The following is a 22,980-nucleotide window of genomic DNA, read 5'->3' as shown; positions in this document are numbered from 1 at the left end:
TCTGACAATAACAGTTCTAGGTATAGGCGTGTAACACAGATCTTACCATTGAGACAAAGGGGAGGTGTGCCTGGGACTTCTGGGAAACTTTCTCTCCTTAGAAGTAAGTGCTGTTTGACTTCCACTCACTTGCCCTCTGTGAGGATGTGGTGCTCAAAGCTGGGCCAGCCATCTTCTCCCATGAAGGGAGAGATCATGGACAGTCTGAGAATGGCAGAGCAGAAGGGTAAGAAGAGCCTGGGTCTTTTGGTTATGTCCTTGATTCTTTACACCAACTCTGGGGCTGCCAACTTCAGAACTTCTTGTTAAGTGAGCAGTAAATATCCTTATAATTTGAGCCATATTCAATTTGTTATTCTTTTATTGCAGCTAAAGCATATCAAGTGATACAAATTATCTTTACATATTTTTTGTCTAAATGTAATCTACATTGGCTTTTTCTAAATCCTAAAAAGAAATGGCTAACAACTAATGTATTCTGGACATTGACTTAATAATATCTCTAAATACAGTTGGGTTGTTTAAACATTCTCCCCCACCCCCTGCTCAAAGCCCTTCTTTATAAACATTTTTAATTGTGGTAAAAAAATAGATAATATACAACTTACCATCTTACCCATTTTTAAGTGTACACTTCAGTAGTGTTAACTACATTCACATTGTTGTGCAACAGATCTCTAGAACTTTTTCATCTTGCAAAATTAAAACTATATCCATCATACAACAACTCACCATTTCCCCCTTCCCAAAGCCCATGGCAACACCATTCCACTCTCTGTTTCTTGTGTTTGACTACTTTAATACCTCCTATAAATGGGATCATATAGTATACAGTATTTGTGTCTGGCTTATTTCACTTAGCATAATGTCCTCAAGGTTCATCCCTGTGGTAGCATGTGACAGGATTTCCTCCTTTTTTGTAAGGCTGAATAATATTCCATTGTATGTATATACTATATTTTCTTTATCCATTCATTAGTGGACATTTGGGTTGATTCCACCTCTTGGCTATTCTGAATAATACTACAATGAACGTAGGTGTGTAAATAACTCTTCAATATCCTGCTTTCGATTCTTTTGGATACATACACAAAAGTGGGATTGCTAGATCATATGGTGGTTCTATTTTTAATTTTTTGAGGAACCTTCATACTGTGTTCCATAGCAGCTAGTTTAAACATTTTAATATTTAAATAATGATATATTTTAAGCAAAATTTTAGTATAATAATATGAATACATAAATTGATATTTTAAAATCAATAAAAATATTTTATATGAGAGAAAAGCATGATATGACAGAAACAGAATGGATAAACTGAAAAATTTTATATCATGAAAGGATTTTGAAATTTATAAGTAATTATTTGAGTTGTTCTTTTAAAAAAAAAATTCAGATTGCCAATAGTGGTACTATTATTACTAGTTTTACTATTAATTTTACAGATTGCCAATATAGTACTTTTATTGCTATTTTATTCTTGTAAAACACCAGTAGGATTTGTTCACCAAAAATTTATATATATATTAATTTGTGTATACAATTGATTATGATAATCATATACATATAATCATGCATTAAGTCATTGTGGGTGGACACATAGTAGCCAAATGAAATGACTTGTAAAGACATTGAAGATCAAACTTCAGTTAACATCCTACTTATAAAGTGAACTGTTAAGCAGGTTTCCACATCCTCCAGTAACTAATGCAGCAACCAAATTTAAAAAACTGTCAATAACACATCAACATTTTCAAAGTCAAAAAGAACTTAAACAATTGGACCAAAGTGTAAATCAAACAAATGTTTATATACTCATAACAAAATAAAATATTAAAAATAATTGTAAGAAGTATTTTGACATATATCATAGAACTCCAGTGATAATACAAATATGAACTCATGATTTTAACTGAACTGCTTTAATTTCAGTATTAAGATGATATAATCCAATGTATATCCCAGGGCCCAGATTTTGGTAGCCTAATAATGTTCTCCACTGAAGAAACTAGGGCTCTTTGGAGAACGGCTGATTTAATGTTTCAGATAGAAGAAATGCAGGGTGAGCCTGAATAACTTGTTGCCTGAGAACAGAGATGCATATTTTAAAGTTCTGAGGTAGTTTAAAAAGAAAGAGCCACCGTGAAGGGGCTTCTGTGTACTAAATTGTGACCAAGTGACTGAAGACAACAAAAAATTATAGCTAATCAAAACAAGTCTGAAAACGAGTTAATTACACATCACCAAAAATCATGAGTCCGTAATGATGCTCAAAAGAGAAAAGCACTGGGCTTTCCTGGTGGCGCAGTGGTTGAGAATCCACCTGCCGATGCAGGGGACATGGGTTCGTGCCCCGGTCTGGGAAGATCCCACATGCCGCGGAGCGGCTGGGTCCGTGAGCCATGGCCACTGAGCCTGCATGTCTGGAGCCTGTGCTCCGCGACAGGAGAGGCCACAACAGTGAGAGGCCTGCGTACCGCAAAACTTAAGCTATCCCACAGCTCCTTCACTACCACATTATCCCAAATTAGTTGATAGAGGCCAAAGCCACAATGAGAGTCCCTTCCAAAGTTGGTATTCAGCTGGCATGCTCCACGTGGCTAGTTCCTTTCTCACTTATCTCTGCCATGCCATGCCAGCTGTTAAATGTTTTGAACGTCATCCCTGGACAGACCATGAGATTTTCTTTCACAACCAAATGGCCACCCAGTGATATACTGCATTGTGTATTAGATATTAAATTTGATTGTTAAAAGACATTTAAAATTCAAGAGTATAGAAGCTTTCTACTCACAGATGTGGGAGTTCCTGGACATTGACCTGAATAAGCTAAGACACAATCCATACCCTGGATATTTAATTCCCATAAAAGTTTCAACAGAGCTATCTTGTGCAATGATCAGAAATACAACTCAGAGGTCTGGAAACTTGTCCACCATGGCGTGACAAGCCTTTGTCTCCCACCCTGCCTACTTCATGGGCTGTAGCAGTTTCCCAGATTGCTGACTTCATCATCCTTACATGGGAATCCAAGTAAGCTCAGTCTTGGTTACCTGGTAGCTGGGTTTAAAGTGAAAACTACTGAAATGAAGACTATGCTAGACACTTCTCTTCTCCAAGATAAGACCTAATTATTTTCCTCCCCTGGACAGATATGACCTCTTTCTATGCCTAATGATGCAGAGCAAAAGAATATAACTGGTGTCCCTTTCTTTGCCAAGAAGAGGTGTTGCATGTAATAAGTACAGAAGTTATCTGGACCTAGCAGTGAACTACAATCCTCGAGGTTACTAGTCCCTGCATGATTCTATCTAGATAGTAGGGAGAGCCAATAAGTCTAAAGCCAGATGCTCTTTTAGGAGCATTTCCCACAAATAACCAGGAAAAAAAATTGGACGCTGCTATAAACTGGACTTCTATCTAATTTTTTATACTTTTATGAATTAAAAAAATACAAAGATTTATAAACAACATTTTTTTCCAACTGGTACATCACAGTGCGAATGACTTTAATGCTTCTAAATGCTGTGTCTAATCTCATGGACCTCATAGTACTGAGGAGAAATCCTTCCACTTGACATAATGAATGGTAATAATAATTGGACAGCCACATGTAAGCATTATATGTCACATCCTAGGCATGGGACCCTCCAAACTTTTTTAGTCAAACAGCTTATACTCCTTTGAGTCAATAACATCCGATTTATTCTAATAAATGTAATTGGCACCGCATAGTGACAATTATGATTATGATTTCACAAACCATATGGCATGTGAGAAAGTCAGTGAAGAAAAAAATATGCATGCTCTTTGATAAAGTAATGCTACATATACATTGAGGTAATATAGATCTTATACAAGTCATAATGAAGAAAAAAAAGGAAGCTAAAGATAGCCACTGAATTACACTAGAATGAATGTTGGCACCTAGGTCTGTGGCTCAAACTCTTAAAAATGACTAGAAAATAAGAAATATTTACTCAAGGAAACAATATTACTACTATTGATTTACCTGCATGAAGCAATCATGCTGACTACTGATAAAGTATTGTTTAAACAGGATTGTTAAAGAGTGTGGACAATTAATATATATAATATATGTATAAAAGATAATTGAAAAATAAAACCTTAGGTAGGAAAAATTTTGGAACTAATAAATTCAGGTTAGAGGAAAGTTCATGTTTGGGTTTAACAAGCCCCCAAATGAAAGAACGTGGGGAAAAGTCATATCATTTTCTCTTTTTAAAGAAAATATAAACTACTTAAATAGCATTTCTTAAACAACTGCAACTGATAGAGCCAGCAGGCTAAGAAGTTAGGGCTAAGAAGTTAGAGTGGTTGAGATTTGAACACAGCAGACATGCAAAACTATGAAGTTCTGTCCAACTCTTTAAGAAAATATCTAATCTTTGCTAGGAAATCCAAGAGAAGTAATGAGCAAAACATTCTTACAATTGCAAAAGGTCTCAGATTCATTAACACTGCTGGGAAAAATTGTGATGATCATCCAATTTATGAGCTGTTCAAAGTGAAGAGGAACTAGATGTAGACTGGTATGCTGGTTAAAAGTAAAGCCAAGTTTATGGATGGATACTGTTTGTTCTGGCATTACCAGTGGGAATGACAAAAGAAAGTCACATAAGAGAACAGTGGCTGACAAGAACCCTTTCCCTCAGATGGTAATGAATGTAGCCCTAAAGAAAACAGGTGAAAGGTTTTAATGTTATCTCACTAAAATTTTTATTTGGAAATGATGGAAAATTTGAATAGAAAATGGCTTCACAAAGAGGATTAGCGACACATTAAATTAAGTCATTTGGAATCCATTTTCCCTGTTGGTCTTTCTCATTCATGGAACTTAACTCTGGGTTTTAATTGCTGGTCTGAAATTTGCTAGTTGTGTCATGTTGGGTTAGTACGATCTTTCTAAATCTCACCTGCTTAATTTTATAAATGGAGAAGATAATATTTATTTCACAGAGGTACTGTGAAGATTAAATGGGAGAATGTGGAATGAATGTCTCACATTTAGTAAAATTTCAGTGATCATTAACAGTTACCTTTCATGACTGCTTCTGACTTGCTTTACCTTCATAAGCATCTCATCACCTCTCTAGGGTAGAGTGTTTTATTATTGTTTTGATTTTGTTTTACATTTTACACAAGAGAAAAAAATTCAGGCTCAGGAAAGTTAAGATCCAAAATCATACAGCTAATCAATGACAGATAATGGAGTTGAGGCCTATCTTACTCTAAAAATCTGTGTTTTTTACTATTATGCTATACTGTACTCTTCACTTAAAGTAAAAATCAAAACAAAACAAAAAAATCAAAAACCTTCACAGATATAGCATGATTTACCAACAATAACAAGGACAGCATGTGAACGTGTGCCAGGAGTCTGCTACAGGGAAGAAGTGCCCCAAACTCTTTATTCCCCCCTTTAACACCTCCAAAAATGAACTTTGCCTGTCCTCTAAGGCTGTGTACCCTTAAAGTTTCCTTTTGCGTACAGATATAGCACCAGAGAAACCACAGGGAAATTGAAAAGAGATTAGAGGTTCTACCAGGATTTCCTAAAGTCCTTGAACCAAGCATCATTTTTTTTAATGGAATTAAGATCTCTTTCTGCTGTTCAAGGAGATTATTTTTGGTCTTAATGTTTCTAAATGTTCTTGCTGCAAGTTGAGATATAAGAGAATTCTATCACTTGATGCCCACCATGTTTGGCAAAATTTCAACTTGTTGAATGAAAGATACATTGATTTTGGCGCAGTTACACTCACATCTCCAAAAAAGACCTCATGCTATCAGATTTACTGGCATAAATATTCCCTGATGTATATATTTTTCTTCCCCCAGTGCTGCCCCCTCTGCAGTACTTCCATGTAATGATTTAACTTTGCACTCATATCTCCAAAACAGACCTCATGCTGTCAGATTTACTCGCATAAACAATTCTTGGTGTTTATTTTTTTCTTCCCTCAATGCTGCACCCCAACCCCCCTCCTCACCTCCCACAGTATTTCCCTGTAATGATTTAATTCCTCCATGGAGCAGAACTTTTTACAGCTGAAACTCAGATACATTCCCTGAAGTTGGTTGAAAGCTGTTTCTTTAATCCTCTACAGACTTTGGCCAGAAGAGGCAGCTCCCATTTCTCAATCGCTTCCCTTACTTTTTAGACCTATTTCAACCCCTAAGTGAAAGTTCCCCTCAGGATTCTTCTCTCTCCATAAATGGGAAAGGAAAAGAGGTACATTCTTGCTTTAGATACTGTAAGTTAAACAGTGGTGGGAAAGTGAAAAACATCTAAGTCAACACATTGCTGAGAAAATGAATTATGCAGCCACCAGTCAAATATTGGTAGGAAATCCAGGATCCTTTCAGAGAAGCATGGAGAAGAAAATGTGAAATTTGAGTTGCAGACAGTGATGCCCGTGAGAATTCTTTACAATTTAAGGACACTACCCAGCTGTGTGATTCACCTCAAGCACCCACCCTAAACTTTAAGAAACAGAGGATTCTGAAGTTTTCTGAACACAGAGCTGTGCCTTTTCAGGGTCGAAATTAGAAGAAGTGCACTAAGTATTCAAAAGACAAATGTGAGAAGCAGTAGGTAGGGATGTAGGGAACAGCATAGGATGACATACAGGGATGCATTCAGTGACATAAAGGGATGATTCAAGCTGAGGAAGCACAATGCTGAGGAGTGAGTGAGCATCAAGAATATCCAGCCACACCTAGTCCTAGATACTCCACTCTCAAATCTCCGAAGACCTTCTAGAATCAACTCTTGTGCAGCCACAATACTTAGGACCTTGTGTCATTTTTTAAATTAAAATAGTCTGGAGGCAAGTATTCATGCAGGAAAAGATAAGGCAAAGGAAAGTGCAAAACAGCAAGAATTAAAGAGAACAAAAACTATTTTCACTCTAAATGAAGAATAGTAACAACACTAATGAGCTTTTAAATTTACTTATTTAGAATGTTAATTCCTTATTTTTTCACAAATTATTTTTGAGCAGATTTTTTTGAGGGAATAGCACTTTTCAGTTCTTATATTTGTCCTTCTTTCTTGAAAACCGCTTGTAAACAATTGTGAGTATGTTTGTCTTGGATAAGCATTTCAGGAGTAGGAAATAGAATTATCAACTTTCTTTACGAAGTTTTGTGGTGAGGAAGGGGAACAGTACTATAAAAACAATTTATTTTAGCAATCTATTAATAATTTTATAAATCACTCAAAGGAAAGCAAAATGGAATTCGAAGTTAGTAGCAACTATTATCATCAACTTTTACTTCTATTGGCAATAATAATAAATCGACCTAATCCTTTATTTTATAGAAATAAAACCATTTCTCCATGGTTCTCAAGGTCTCACTTTGCAAGACGTGACTAAAAATCTACCAGAATATTGATTTCATTCTTACCTTGTGATCTTGTTTTGATTTCTCCCCTGAAAGGCTGCAGTTCTCTGTTCAGAGAGCTTGCAGGCTCTATTTATTATGGAAAGTTTGGCAGAGAACCAAATTGCTGTAGAAGGGAGAGCTGAATGGATGAGATTTTAGCAGGTTTTAATAGCATGTAAAAAGCCAATAGTTACAATCCTGTCAACTAAGATTCACTGCTTTCTGTCTTCTCCCCATTTCCATCTTAAATTAATCCAGCAATTATGGATTTTATGTTCTGTTTTTATACTTCCAGTTCACATGAGAGTCATGTCACATGCAACACTTTCATTATCCCTAAGCCTGAGCAATTATCTGTTACAAGATAAGTGTTGTGTTTGTGAGGAATGAAAGAAGAGGGCTGTATCTCCTCTTGAAATAAAGCAGTGAAGGAAGAAGGCAAGTAGGCAAGAAGCTAGACGATCCGTGCTGATTTGGAGTTGAGCTGTGTGCAGTAAATGGGAGGGAGAGATGACAGGTAACAACCAAGGGACCTGTCATTATGCTCTACCCTGGTAATTCTTGCAAATACTAAGATTACAAAGGATAAACAGTGTGACTTTATGATGTACTCTGAACTCTGTTTTATTATAAAATGTTCCTCTTTATTTAAGAAGTATCTCTTATAAGCAGTATGTAGTTGGTTTTTGTTTTTAACCAGTTTGACTATCATTTGTCTTTGTACTGGACTATTTAGTCTACTTACATTTACTGTATTTACTGATATATTTGCATTTATGTCTACAATTTTGCTTTATTTTTCTATATTTTGTCCTCCTGGTTTATGCCACATTTTCTTTCTTTCTTTGCTTCTTTTGGATTAATCAAATTTTTAAATTATGAAAATTTCCCCTAGCAGTCATGCACTATAACTTTTCTCTCCTCAGAAGAGTAAGATTGCAAAATACAACAAAAACTGCCAAAACTTCAGCTCTGTTTTAAGGGCTTTCTAATTACTTTAAACCTCTGCCTCATGCAACTGCATAATTTGGCAAATTTTTTGAGGAGAAAACTCTTTGTATGTCAGGCTCAGTTCTCCCCAGCCTTTTTTTTCCACTAAGTTATTGGCCCTTCAAGGCTCCAATTTTGTCTCTTCAGCCCCACAAGAAAACCAAAGACTTTGCTGATTTCTCTGTTTCCTAGCAGTGGCCTTCTGCCCAGACAGAATCCAGATTGCCTGCCTCCTGGTGCAAACATGGAATCGACCAATGCCCCTGGGAAAAAAGCAGCTGTAGCTTCAGCTTCCCTGTCCTTGGAATCTTGAGTCCTCATCCTCAATGCTTCTTATCTTTCTCTTACCTTTAAATGGGTTTTTGTTTGCTTGTTTTTTTGTTTGTTCATTTGTTTGTTTGTGATGTTTTATCAACCCTTTTTGGTTATTCTTTTTTTTTTTTGTAGTACCAGACCTCTCACTGTTGTGGCCTCTCCCATTGCAGAGCACAGGCTTCAGATGCACAGGCTCAGGGGCCATGGCTCATGCCCAGCCACTCCGCTGCATGTGGGATCTTCCCGGACCGGGGCACAAATCCGTGTCCCCAGCATCAGCAGGCGGACTCTCAACCACTGCGCCACCAGGGAAGCCCTCTTTTTGGTGATTCTTAATGGCAACATTGGACTGCCACAAGCTACTCCATTCTATTCGAAGTGAAAGTCCCTAGCTATCTGAGTTCAATACAAATGAAAACATGGCTCCAGAAGCCAGGAGGACTGCAGGTCATTTGGGCTTTATTCAAGTGACAGTAGAATTTATTATCCAAACTGTAAAACTTTTTAGAATGAGAAAAGTGTTATTAATAATTAGTCAGAGTAATAGGTGAACACTGAGATATGGTCACCCCAGTTTTATGACTTACATAGTTCTTTCTCCTCTCCTGTTCCTTCTCAAGTACCAACTGCCTCCTTTCAGGGTAGATACAAGGAGGCTGTCTGAAATTTTGCTGACCCACAGACACATACTAGATCTGGCAATGTTACTTTGTTCCTAAAAGAGAAAAAAAGCTAAAACTGAGGGTTTGCTACAAGCAGACTTTTAAAAATGAAATTGTAAAGGATATACTTCAGACAGAGGAAGTTGACCCCAAATGGTAGACCTAAGGTTCAAGTGGAATTGAAGAGCAAAGCATATGATAAATATGGAGGTACTACTAAACAAATATTGAGTATAAATGATGATAATAATTTATTGTAATATTAAGAAAAGCTAGAACTAAATACATGACAAAAGTAGCCCATAAATCTGGAGAGGTGATTATAGGAATGGGAATTCTCTAAGACCATGTATTTGTCAGAAAGAGGATAAAAATATTCCTGAATTTTAGGCTTAGATACATTAAACATGCCTGTTACATTTTTCAGGAAGATTTTCAGAATAATAGATATCAGGCACATAACTAACTTCCAAACTATTGGAGGAGGAAAAATAGAATGGGGTCAAGTATACTGAGATAAAATAGGGAATTCCCTAGTAGTGCAGTGGTTAGGACTCTGTACTTTCACTGCTGAGGGCCTGGGTTCAATCCTTGGTTGGGGAACTAAGATCCTAGAGGCCCCATGGCGCTGCCCAAGAAAAAAAAAAGGAGATGAAATAGTTGTCTATACAATACAAATCAAGCAAGACTGGAGAAAGAACAAAACAGTTCATACAATACAAATCAAGAAAGGAGAGAAAACAAAACATGCAAAAGGCGAGACAAAGAGAAGAGACAAAATAGAGTATATTTAACCCAAATATATCAATAATTTCATTATATGAATTATATGCTCCAGTCAAAAAACTAATATTGGGCTTCCCTGGTGGCGCAGTGGTTGAGAGTCCACCTGCCGATGCAGGGGATGCAGGTTTGTGCCCCGGTCCGGGAGGATCCCACATGCCGTGGAGCGGCTAGGCCCGTTAGCCATGGCTGCTGAGCCTGTGCATCTGGAGCCTGTGCTCCGCAATGGGAGAGGCCACAACAGTGAGAGGCCCATGTACTGCAAAACAAAAAACAAAAACAAAAACTAATATTATTGGACTTGAAAAGAAAATATTCATCTATATGCTGTTTTTAAGAAACATATACAAAATCTATAAATTGAAATTAAAGGATAGAAAATTATATGTTGGCAAATACTAATCAATAGAAAGCTCGTATTGCTTCATTCATGTTATGCTTTTAGGTAAAAAGTATACCTAAAGATGAAGAAGTTTACTGAATATGACAAAACATTCAATACACTGGGAAGAAATATATCTAAACTAACAAAAATCTGTTACAGTCTAAAGTACATAAAACAAAAATGAATAGAATTATGGGGGGAAATACACATATCAATCATTCTAGTGAGAGATTGAATATGTATAAGCAACTATTAAGCAGAAAAAATATTCATAAGAATTTAGAAATCTTGGATGACACAATCAATGAGCTAGGTCAAATGGATATATAAATTTCATTTTATCTAAGAGTGGAGAATACATACTCTTTTCAAGCACGCATAGAACATTTACAAAATTAAACATATTCTTGTCCATAATGTAAGTTGCAGAACTATTTCAATTGATGTCACTTAATATGGCAGAATATGGAATTCCAGGGTTCCATGCCTTCACAAAAGCAACAAGTAAGCTGACAAGAGCTGTTAAAATCAAGTTTCACATTACCCTTCAATCTAGTAAAAACTTACAACAACCACAAAAAGCTTAATGAAGAAAGAAGCTGGTGCATTGCAGTGAGAGAGTGCTGTGGCATTTTTAATTACCTACTTGCCATCCTTCATCCCCCAGATCAACAGCAGCCAGGAAGATGACAGCCTGCACCCCTGGTGCAGATGCTAGTGCCAGAAGGAGGAAGATAGACCTTGTTCTCAAAGAATTCTGGTTGTGTGTTTTGACCTGTCTTGAGGCTCCCTAAAGGACTGGTGCAGGTAATTTCCTTTCTTTTATTTGATTTGAAGCATTCCCAGGGCTGCGGTGGCCTCCTGGGAAGTGTTTGCCAAAAACATTTAAAGGCAAAAGAATTGGCTGCAGCATGCTGGGACAAGATACAAAACAGAATAAGCAATAGACAAGTCAAAAAGCCTGGAAAAGAAGAACTTAAGAAAAGAGATACATGGGAGAATAAGGTCTTTTAAAAGTTCACATGTATACTGGGGAATCAGGAAGTCAAGGCTCATACCCAAGTCTGGACACATGTTCAAAACAGGCCTTAGAAGACCCTATATTTTCACCTCTGGCTGACCTTCAGTCTCCATGGTAGCATGAAGTGAAGGCTAAGGCAGAGTTATAAATCACCTGGCTAAGCACTGAAGGAATGCCCAACACAGAACCAACTTGAAAAAACTGGGAGAGTAATTTTTTCTTTTTCTTTTCTTCTTCTAATTTTGGCTGTAGTTGTTTAAGGAAATTATGGTCTTAACACTAGCTGACCACTAAGCTAATGGAACACAGACTTCAGTGGTCACATGTAACAAAGAATACAGACTGTAGAAAATACTTTAGAAAACTCACTAAACAAACAACAACAACAACTCACTACAAGCAGGAGCAGCAAACCTGGGAATGGGAAGAATTGAATTTCCAGAGTTACTACATTATAATTTTCAATATGTCCAGTTTTCAACACAAATGATGAGGCGTGGAAAGAAGCAATAAAATATGGCCCATTCACAGGAAAAAAAGAGGTCATCAGAAACCATCCTTGAGGAAAAGCAAACATGGGACTTACCAGACAGAGACTTTAAATCAGCTGTCTTAAATATGTTCAAAGAGATAAAGGAAACCAGGAGAATGATGTCTCACCAAATAGAGAGTATCAATAAAGAGAAAGAAATTATAAAAAGGAACTAACTAGAAATTCTGGAATTGAAAAAAAAAGTGAAATAAAATGAAAAATTCACTAGGGGAGATCAGTAACAAATGTGACTATTAACAAGAATCAGTGGTTAGGTCAATTGGGGAGAAGAAAGAGGAAAGAATGAAGAATAATAAACAGAGATTAAGAGACCTTTGGGACACCTCAAGCATACCAACATATGCATAATAGGAGTCCTAGAGGGAAAAAAGAGAGAAAAGAACACAGAATATTTGAAAAAATAATGTTTAAAAACATAAGTTTGATGAAAGACAGGCATCTATACATTCAAAATACTCAATTAAATTCAAGCAGGATAAACTCAGAGATCCACACGGAGACACATTAGAGCCAAACTGTCAAAAGCTAAAGACAAAGGGAGAATTTTGAAAGCTGCACGAGAGAAGTTTCTTATCATGTATAAGGTATCCTCAATAAGGTTAACAGTTTCTCTTCAGAAACCATGGAGGTCAGAATGCATTAGGATGACATATCTAAAGTGCTAAAAGAAAAACAGTCAACCAAAAATTCTATATGTGACAAAACCATCCTTCAAAAATGAAGAGAAAATTAAGATATTCTCAGATATACAAAAACAGAGTTGGTCACTAGTAGATCTGCCCTGTAAGAAATGCTAAGGTAAGTCCTTTAGTCTGAAATGGTAGGACGCTAGAGAGTAACTTGAAGCCATATGAAATAAAGAACAATGTTAAAAAGAAGCTACATGAATAAATATAAAAGCTGATATTGTTATATTTTTTATTTGTAATTCTTCTCTTTTTTCTTTATAATTTAAAAGAATAATGCATAAAATAATAATTATAGATCTATAATTAATGTAGAAACAATTAATTGTGACAAAAACATTGGGAAAAATGAGGTGGAACTATAAAGGAGAAGAGTTTTGTATGCTATTGAAAATGTTAGTATTAACTCAAATTTGATTATTATAGAGTTAAGATTTTATTATAATCCTCAGGGTTACCACTAAGAAGAAAACAAAAATACACAGAATAAGAAATGAGGGTAGTCAAAATAGCACACTAGAAAAAAATCAATAAAAAGAGAAGGCAGTAATGGAGAAAATGGGGGAAAAAAAGATATAAGACTTAAAGGTAACAAATAGCAAAATGGCAGAAGTATGTACTTCCTTATGTGTAGTTACTTTATGTAAATGGCTTAAATTTTCCACTGCAAAGGCAGATATTGGCAGAATGAATAAAAAACATGATCCAATTATATTCCATCTATAAGACACTCACTTTAGATCCAGGGACACAAATAGGTTGAAAGTAAAAGCACGGTAAAATATATTCCATGCAAATAGTAATCAAAAGAGAGTTGGTGTGGCTGTGCTAATATCAGACAAAATCGACTTTAGGACAAAAATTGTTACAGGTGACAGAGGCATTATAGATTTATTAAAGAGTCAATCCATCAAGAAAATTAACAATTTAAAACATATACTCTCCAAATAACAGAACCCCAAAATATATGCCGCAAAAACTGACGGAATTGAGGTGAGAAATAGACAATTCAACAGTAATAGTTGGAGACTTCAATACCCTACTTTCAATAATGTGTAGAACAGCCAGACAGAAGGTCAATAAGAAAATATAGGGCTTGAACAACACTATAAACCAACTAGACTTTACAGACATCTATGGAACACATCTGTGGAACACAACAACAGCAGAATACATTTTTTCTCAAGTGTACTTGGAACATTCTCCAGGAAAGACACATATTAGGCCACAAAACAAATTTTAATGAATTTTAAAATATTTAAATCATCTAAAATTTTCTTCTCTGAGTACAATGAGATAAGACTAATAACTGAAGGAAAACTAGAAAATTCACAAATATGGGGAAATTAACACACTCAAGCAACTAATGGGTCAAAAAAGAAATTAGAAGTGAAACTAGAAAATAATTAGAAATGAATGAAAATGAAACATATTCAAACTTATGAGATGCAGAGAAAACAGTTGTAGGGGAGGAAAATTTTTCCTCTACCCTGCTAGGTGTCTTAAGCTAGCCTAATAAATTGACATAAGGCAGCTTAACAGGAGAAAAATACACAAATGTAATTTTGCTTGTATAGAGGTCCCATAGGTGTGGGACCTAAGAAGTGACCAAACCAGGGTTAATATACCTTCTTAGACAAAGAATCAATTATTTGTGAAGACTTGACAAAGCAGAGGGGTTTTTGCTTGGGGTAACAAATTAATGAAGAAATAATACAGTTTGTTTATACAGATTTCTCAGTTTTGAATTCTCTATCGCCAGTAATAAGAATGCCTTCCATCCTCTCAGCATAGAGAGGGTATCTTCCAATGGGAGCACTGTTTCCTGCTTTCAGAGAAACAAAGGAGGGTCAGAATATTCTTCTTGTACTGGCTGTTTGTCAAGTAACTTCAGTTCATAATAATCAATATGCCACCTTGGCATATTTGGGGGCAGCCTGCCCCAAGCCCCATCACAGTGCTCAAAGGAAAATTTATAGCTGTAAACACCTACATGAAGACAGAAGAAAGATCCCAGACCAGTAATCTAACTCTAAACCTTAAAGAACTAGAAAAAGAAGAGTAAACTAAACCCAAAGTTGATACTGAATACAAGTTCGTGTGCCCAATGTACAGTGAGGCCAAACAAAACAAAACGTTGAAGTTTGGAGCAGAGAAAGGTTTATTGCAGGACCAAGCAAGGATAACAGGTGGCTTGTGCTTAAAAAACCCCAAACTCCCGGAAGTGTTTCAGCAAGGCATCTTTAAAGGCAAGGTGAGGGAGAGGTGTCCCAGGGTACGTGATCAGCTCGTGCATAATTCTCTGATTGGTTGACGGTGATCAATCCTTAAGCACCAAAAGGTCTGGAGGCTGTGTTCTCCTCATCATCAAGTAGTTAATTTCTTCCATTTGGTGGTGGTTTTAGCATCTGAAAATCTAAGGAAATATGCATCAGATACTATTACCTAGGTACTTCAGAGAGGAGCTAAAGCAAAGGATATGGGGGAGGGTTCTGTCCCAGGAAGGCCCCATAGGGTCCTGCTCAGTTACAAAGCTAGCAGAAAAAAGGAAATAATGAAGATAAGAGCTGAATAAGTGAATTGGAGAATAGAAAGGCAAAAGAGAGAATCACTGGAACCAAAACTTGATTCTTTGAAAGGATCAACAAAATTGACAAAACTTTAGCTTGACTAAGAAAAAAAAGAGAAGACTCATATTACTAAAATCAGAAATGAAAGTGAATATATCACTGTAAATCTTATAAAAAATTATAAGAGCATATCGTAAACAATTATATATTAACAAATTAAATAACCTAGATGAAATGGATAAGTTCCTATAAACATGCAAATTATAAAAACTGCCTCAGGAAGAAATAGAAAATCTGAACAGACCTATAATAAGCAAGAAAAGCCTAGGATAAGGTACCCTCCCTGGTGAATTCACCATTCACTTAAAGAAGAATTCACAGCAATACTTCTCAAACTCTTCAAAAAATAAAAATAAATATGCTATATATTATATTTTATATTTTATATCTCAGTGTTACTGGGAGAAGAAAGAAAAAGAAAGATTAAAAAATAAATTCTAAGATTCCAAAAGCTAGTTTAAAATACTTCTAAACTTCATCAGAATGTTGAGCTCTAAAACTGACTTTAGTTATCACTTACACAAAGTGAAAATACTCTGTAGTCATGAGATTTTGATTCCATTATAAGAATGATATTTATGTAATACCATTTTTCTGCATTGATTTTATATATTCTTGATTTTATATATTCTTGATGTCAACCATTAATAAAATGGTTATAGTATAAAAAATAAATAAGTAAATATAAAAAGAAGAGCCAGGAACGCTTCCTACTTTATTCTATGAGGCCAGAATTACTCTGCTATAAATGCCAGTAAAAATATCACAAGAAAAGAACACTTTACACCGATATCCCTTATACATACAGATGCAAAAATCCTCAGCAAAATACTAGCAAAAATGAATCCAGTAACATATTAAAAATATTCTACATCATAACTAAGTGGGATTTATACCAGGAATGCAAGAGTGGTTCAACATATGAAAATCACACTCATGGGATGAAGGGGAAAAACTGCATGATCATCTTGATCTATACCAAAACAACTTTTAACAGAATTCATTACTACTTAATAATAAAAACACTCAACAAACTAGGAATAAAAAGGAACTTCCCCCAAAGGATAAAGGGCATTTATAAAAAAACCTCACAGTTAGCATTACTCTCAATGATTAAAGAGTGAAAGCTTTCCCCCTGAGATCAGAAACAAGACAAGGCTGCTTGCTTCACCACTTCTATTCAACATTGTACTGGACGTTCTAGCCAGTGCAATTAGGCAAGAAAAATAAATAAGACATTCAAATTGTAAAAGGAAGAAGTAAAGTTATCTCTATTTGCAGATACATGATCTTATATATAGAAAATCCCAAAGAATCCACAAAAAATATTAGAATTAATAACTGAATTTATCAAAATTGCACATTACAAGATCAGCACATAAAAATCAGTTGTATTTCTATATAATTGCAATGAATCAAAATAAAATCAAGAAAACAATTTCATTACAATAGTGTCAAAAAGAATAAAATACTTAAGAATAAATTTGACTAAAGAAGTGGAAGAATTATACACTGAAAATGACAAAACATTGAAAAAGTTAAAGAAGACCTAAATGAATGGAATGAGAGACCTAAATGATTCATCCATGTTTATGAATCAAGGGACTTAATATTGTTAAGACGACCATATTCCCCAAATTGATCTACAGATTTTACACAATCCCTATCAGAATTCCAGCTAGTTTCTTTGTAGAAATGACAAGCTGATTCTGAATTCATATAGAATTGCAAGAGACCTAGAATAGTCAGAACAATCTAGAAAAAGAACAAAACTTTGAAGGACTCATACTTCCTGATTTCAGAACTTACTACAAAGCTACAATAATCAAAATAGTGTGGTACAGGCATAAAGAGAGATATATAGAACCATGGAATAGAATAGAGAGCCTAGGAATAATTCCTTGCATATATGTTCAAATGATTTTTGACACTGGTGCCAAGGTCATTCAATGGGGAAAAGCATAGCCTTTTTCACAGATTATATTGGGACACTGGATATCCACACTGAAAAGAATGAAGTTGGACAGCTACCTCACATGATACACAAAATACATAAAAATGGATCAAAGACTTAAATGTAAGGACTAAAACCGTAAAAACCTTAGTAGAAAATAAAGGGGTAAATCTACATGATCTTATATTTGGCGATAGATTTTTAGATAAGTCCTTGTTTAACATGAGACTGAAATAGATATTTGTTTTAATAATCTGAAGTTGTTGGCTCTGCCCCAGCACTCACTGAAAGCTCACCAGAAGCCTCAGGGCAATGGAGCCAAGTGGGGCAGACCATAAAGTTAGCCTCTGTGGTCACATAGCAGGGAGAATGGGTATGGAGAGGCACTCAAAAGGCATCCAGCCCAAAGACCAGGGGATCCCTTCTTTAGGCTTTTGCCCACGGTAGTCATGTCTTTCTGAGGGACAGGAATATAGCCTGAATTTGGGCTGGTGGCATGATCCTAAGGTCACTGGGTGTTCTCCCAGACTGATACCACCTCCTGAAGGAAACCTCTATGGTGCCTCATTTTTCTTTGTATCCTCTGAGCCCAGCCCATAGTAGATATAATAAAGATGTTGGTGTTGACCCTGTGCATGTAGAAACACTTATTTCTGACCCACTCATTTCACAGGATCATATTACATAATCTCCCTTTTCCTATTCCAACCCATACAAGACCCTCTGGGGTTAATGTATCTGAAGAATTAACTTGAAAAGGCTCTTTTCCCCATTGTCAAAATATTTTTGGCCAGAGTGTTGTATGACTTGAACAATGTGCTACTCAAATATGTACTGTAAATGCTCTATCTTGAGTCTCCAGCTCTTACACTTCTTATTCTCCTCTAATTCCACAGAAGCCAGGACTGTTTAAAGGTCAACATTCCTTCCGTGAAAAACAACAGAAGCCAAATAAATACCCTGAGTTCAGTCAGGATAGAAAAATCTAAACTTCAACCGTGAAACTCTGTATCAGGTATTGCTTATTCTTTTCCCCAAATTTCCCCTGACTTAAAGCTTTTCTTGGGTAATCTGACTCTGCATAGGGGCTCAAAAATGAAATTGTGGGAGAGGTAAAATGCAGGGAATCACAGGTGTGTCTTCCTGACAGACATTTTAATAAATGAAAGTTGTGGGTTTTATGTCCCATTGTTATAGCTGCTGGACATTCCTGCTCCCATTGGTACTGCAATGAAGTGAGTACAACGTTTGGTTTCCATTTCATCTGTAAGATGTGAGCCTCATATTGAAATATGTATTCTCTGTGCCTAATTTAGGCCCTGGCACATAGGAGGGTGCACATAGGTGGGCTTACTATTGTAATAGTAAGACTAATTGCTAAGTATACTTATTGCTTACTCTGAGCCATGCACTATGCTATGCACCATATATATAATATCTCATAATTTGTATAGCATAGTACATTTATATGTACTATCTCAGTTAATTCCACAATAACTCCATGAGGTTGATAGTATTAATCCTCATTTTACTGATTTATAACAAATGTTTTGAGATGTTAAGTGACTATCCCAAGTCAGCCTTTAAAATATATCTAGAATTTGATCACGTGTCACCACTTCGCTGTTCTCGCTGGTCCAAATCACCATCACTTCTCACCTAGTGTTCTCTAAATATAAATTAGGTCAAGGTGGCTTATAGTGTTTTTCAGATCTTTTATGTCTTCACAGAATTTTTTGTCTAGTTGTTCTATCAATTTCTGAGAAAGGAGTGTAAAATTTATAATGATACTTGTGAAATTGTCTATTTCTTACTTTAATTCTGATTTGTCATCAGGTATTTAGAGACTCTGTTATTAGGTACATACATTATTGTTTTGTCTTCCTTTTATTGTATTTGAAATGCTCCTTTTTCTCTCCTAACTTGAAGTGTACTTTATTTGATATTAATGGACCTCCATACTATTTGTACAATAATATCTTTTTCATCCATTTAGTTTCAAACTATCTGTGTCTTTATATTTAAAATACATTTCTTCTAGACAGTATATTTTGTTTTTGTTTTTTTTTTGTTGTTGTTTTTGCAGTACGCGGGCCTCTCACTGTTGTGGCCTCTCCCGTTGCGGAGCACAGGCTCCAGACACGCAGGCTCTGTGGCCATGGCTTACGGGCCCAGCTGCTCCACGGCATGTGGGGTCTTCCCGGACCGGGGCATGAACCCGTGTCCCCTGCATCGGCAGGCGGACTCTCAACCACTGCGCCACCAGGAAGCCCTAGACAGTATATTTTGGATTTTTCTTTTTTATCCATTTTGACTGTCTCTGCCTTTTAATTTGAGTCTTTAGTCTATTAACACCTAATGTAATTATTGATATGATTGGATTCAGGTCTACCATTTTACTGTTTGTTTCACTTTGACTTCTGTTTTTTGTTTCTGTCTTCCCTCTTTCTTACCTTCTTTTGGACTACTTGAATATATCTTAGAATTCCATTTAAATTTATCTACTGACTTTTTAGCTATGCTTTTTTTGGTGTTTTTAGTGGCTTTTCTAGGAATTACAATTCATATCTATAGCTTATAACAGTCTGCTTTGAGTTAATATTGTACTACTTCACATAAAATAGGGAAATCTTGCAAGTGTATAGGTCCATTTACCATTCCCTCATGCTATAGTTGTCATGTGCATTACATCTACATATATTATAAGCCCTACAATACCATTTTATAATTTTTGCTTCAAGCAGTTAGGTGAGTTTTAAAGAAATTAAGAGGAAAATAGTCTCATATTTATATACATAGTTACCATTTACAAGGGTCTTTCATTCCTTCCTGAAGATCTGAATTTCCATCTGGCTTTATTTCTCTTGAGACTGAAGAACTTACTTCAACATTATTTTTTGTACTGCAGATGTGGTGGGGATGAATCCTCCTAGCTTTCTTTTATCTGAAAATCTTATTTTACCTTCATTCATGAAAGATATTCTAACTGAATATAGAGTTCTGAGTTGACAGATTTCCCCTCTGGTACTTTAAAGATATTTTGCTGTCTTCTGGCCTGCATTATTTCTTATGAGAAAGCAGCTGTCATTTACATCGTTGTTTCCCTGTATGCAATGTGTCATTTTTCTCTGATTGCTTTCAAATATTTTTCTTTCATTTTTATCAGCTTGACTATGATATTAATAGGAGGCGTTTTTCCAACTTATTTATCCTTTATAGGCTTCATTAAACTTCTTAAATTTGTAAATGTATGTCTTATGCTAAATTGGGGGGAATTTGGGCCATTTTTTCCCTCTCAATTAACTCTATCCTCTCCTTTCAGGTATCCAGTCACATACATGTTAGAACTTTTGATATTGTCCTATAAGCCTCTGTTAAATAAAATATTTTTTTCTCTGTGTTCTTCATATTGGATAATTTCTGTTGATCTATTTTCAACTCCATTCCTTCTTTACTCTGCCATTCCATTCTATTCTTAAGCCCATCCTGTGAATTTTTTACTTTAGCTATTTCATTTTTCAGTTTGAGAATTTCCAGTTGGGCTTTTAAAAAAGTCTCTTTTCTTTTAAAATTTCCCATCTTTTCATTAATTGTGAGTATATTTTCCTGTATATCACCAAGCATAGTTTTAATATAAGCTTTGAAATAATTGTTGGCTAATTCCAACATCTGAGTCATCCTAGATTGTTTTCTATTGATATTTTTTCTTACAAATTTACCGTTTTCCCGATTCTTTGAATGTTGTGTAATTTTGATTCACATCCACAATATTGTGAATGCTCTTGAATCTGAATATTCCTCTGAAGAATATTGATTTTTAGAAACATATAGTTAACTTTTCCTCTACAATGGGTGTAGCTCAAATTTTAGCTCGGTTCTTTTGGCCTTACCAAAGCACCTGCTTTGAGTCTTTCCTCAGTATGCATTTTCAAGGGTCAGGCAGAGATTTGGGCAAATTTTTTACCCAGAATTTGGGACCTCCACTTTTTTGCTCTCTCTTTTTGGGGATTTCCTCTCTCACCTTCCTGTGAATGTGGTACCCTAAACTCAAACCCTGTTCTCTGATTTTTAAACCAGTAAGACTGTGATTTTCTAACAGAGCTTTATCTACCCCACATGGCTTTTAGCCATGCTAACAAAATGGAAACTTGACCTTTGCTCTCTTCTGCCAAGTATCTACCTATTTTGTTCACTATTTGTTCAGGTATTTGTTTTTATATTTTGTTCAGCATTGATAGTTGTTATCTACAAGTGGATTGGCTTGGTAATTGGCCTTATTAGGAGTGGTTCTTTTTTTTTCCCTTTGTTGTTTTTTGTTAATCTTTTATTGTAAGATAAAACACAGGTACAGAAAACCATCCAAAATAAATGTATGTTTAATGAATCATTAGAAGATGAATACCCTTGTAACCACCCCCCAGGTCAGGAAACAGAATCCTGTCATTCACCTCAGAAAACCCCTTCTATGTACCCCATTCTATCAAAACCCTGTCATTCCTCCCTCAGTTAAAAATTACACTGAACTTTATAGCAATCATTCTCTTGTATTTTTAGTTTAATCTTCCAAGTGTGACTCCTTAGACACCATAGTTTGGTCATATTTTAGAGTATAATCTATTGTTTCCCCCCCACTTTCTTTATTTTCTTTACAATTGATCTATTGGTGAATTCTGGATATTTAACCTGTAGTGTTTCTTCCCCTTTTCCCCTTTTGGCTATCACTCTTTTCTGCATTGTACAATTTACTAATTTACCTTGTTTTTTCCCTCATTCTCCTAATTATGAGTGCAAAGTTTTGTGTATGTTTTGTTCATTATTTTATCCTCAATACCTAGAACAGTGCCTAGCACAGACTAGGCACTCAATAAATATTTATTGAATGAATACGTTAACAGGCATAATTTCCAGAATTTTTCTCCTCACATTCTCCATATTGAATATTCAAAGATCTAAAAATTACTCTGGAAACATTGTATCTCTGTATATTTCTTAAAGAAAATGCCCCTTCTCTAGAAAAAAATGACAAGTTGTATTAGCCTCTGTTCTTTTTACAAGTCAATGCATTCACTCAATCAACAAATATTTATTTAACAGCTCTGAAGTGGCAAGCACTAGTCAATACACAGATAACGCAGCAGCAAAGCAAAACAAAACAAAGCCCCTTACCTGGGGGAGCTTATATTCTAGTAAGATAAGAAAAATATAGCCAAATAAATAAATAGATACATGATATAATATCAGGTCATGGCAAATGCTATGAAAAAAAGCTGGATAAGAGCACAGAGTATGTCAGGGTCTGCTATTTTAGAAAGGGTGAGCAGGAAAGGCTTCTTTAGGTAAGTAACATTTGAACAAAGATTTGAATGAAATGAGGGGAAAACCTGCCTGTATATCTTGGAGAAGAGCTCCAGGCAGAGAGAACAGCAGATGTAGAGAGCCTGAAGCAAGAGCAGGGTTGCCCAAGGAAGAGTAATAAATGCAGTGTGTCTGAAGACCAGTGCATGACGAGAAAAGGGACAAGAGAGAAGATCAGGGAGGAGACAAGGGACCAGGTAATATAGGGCTCTGTAAGCCATGAGTTTTATTTT

General features: G+C 35.7%; 1 protein-coding gene across 3 annotated transcripts in view; it reads left to right on the top strand.

Moving 5' to 3' along the window:
• RANBP6 (RAN binding protein 6) overlaps positions 1-22,980 on the top strand; it is a 208,272-nt gene that overhangs the window by 71,221 nt on the left and 114,071 nt on the right. For 2 of the 3 annotated variants that reach the window (XM_032635177.1, XM_032635178.1), the window contains 2 exons: positions 11,216-11,355; positions 18,289-18,407. The gene's annotated coding sequence lies outside the window, so the exon portion shown is untranslated. The remainder of the gene's footprint in view (positions 1-11,215; positions 11,356-18,288; positions 18,408-22,980) is intronic. The other variant, XM_032635179.1, reaches the window with a different exon arrangement.

The sequence above is a fragment of the Phocoena sinus genome, chromosome 6 (genome assembly GCF_008692025.1).
Source record: "Phocoena sinus isolate mPhoSin1 chromosome 6, mPhoSin1.pri, whole genome shotgun sequence".
In the NCBI taxonomy this organism is placed as follows: Eukaryota; Metazoa; Chordata; class Mammalia; order Artiodactyla; family Phocoenidae; genus Phocoena; species Phocoena sinus.
This window is presented reverse-complemented; position numbering and strand designations above follow the sequence as displayed.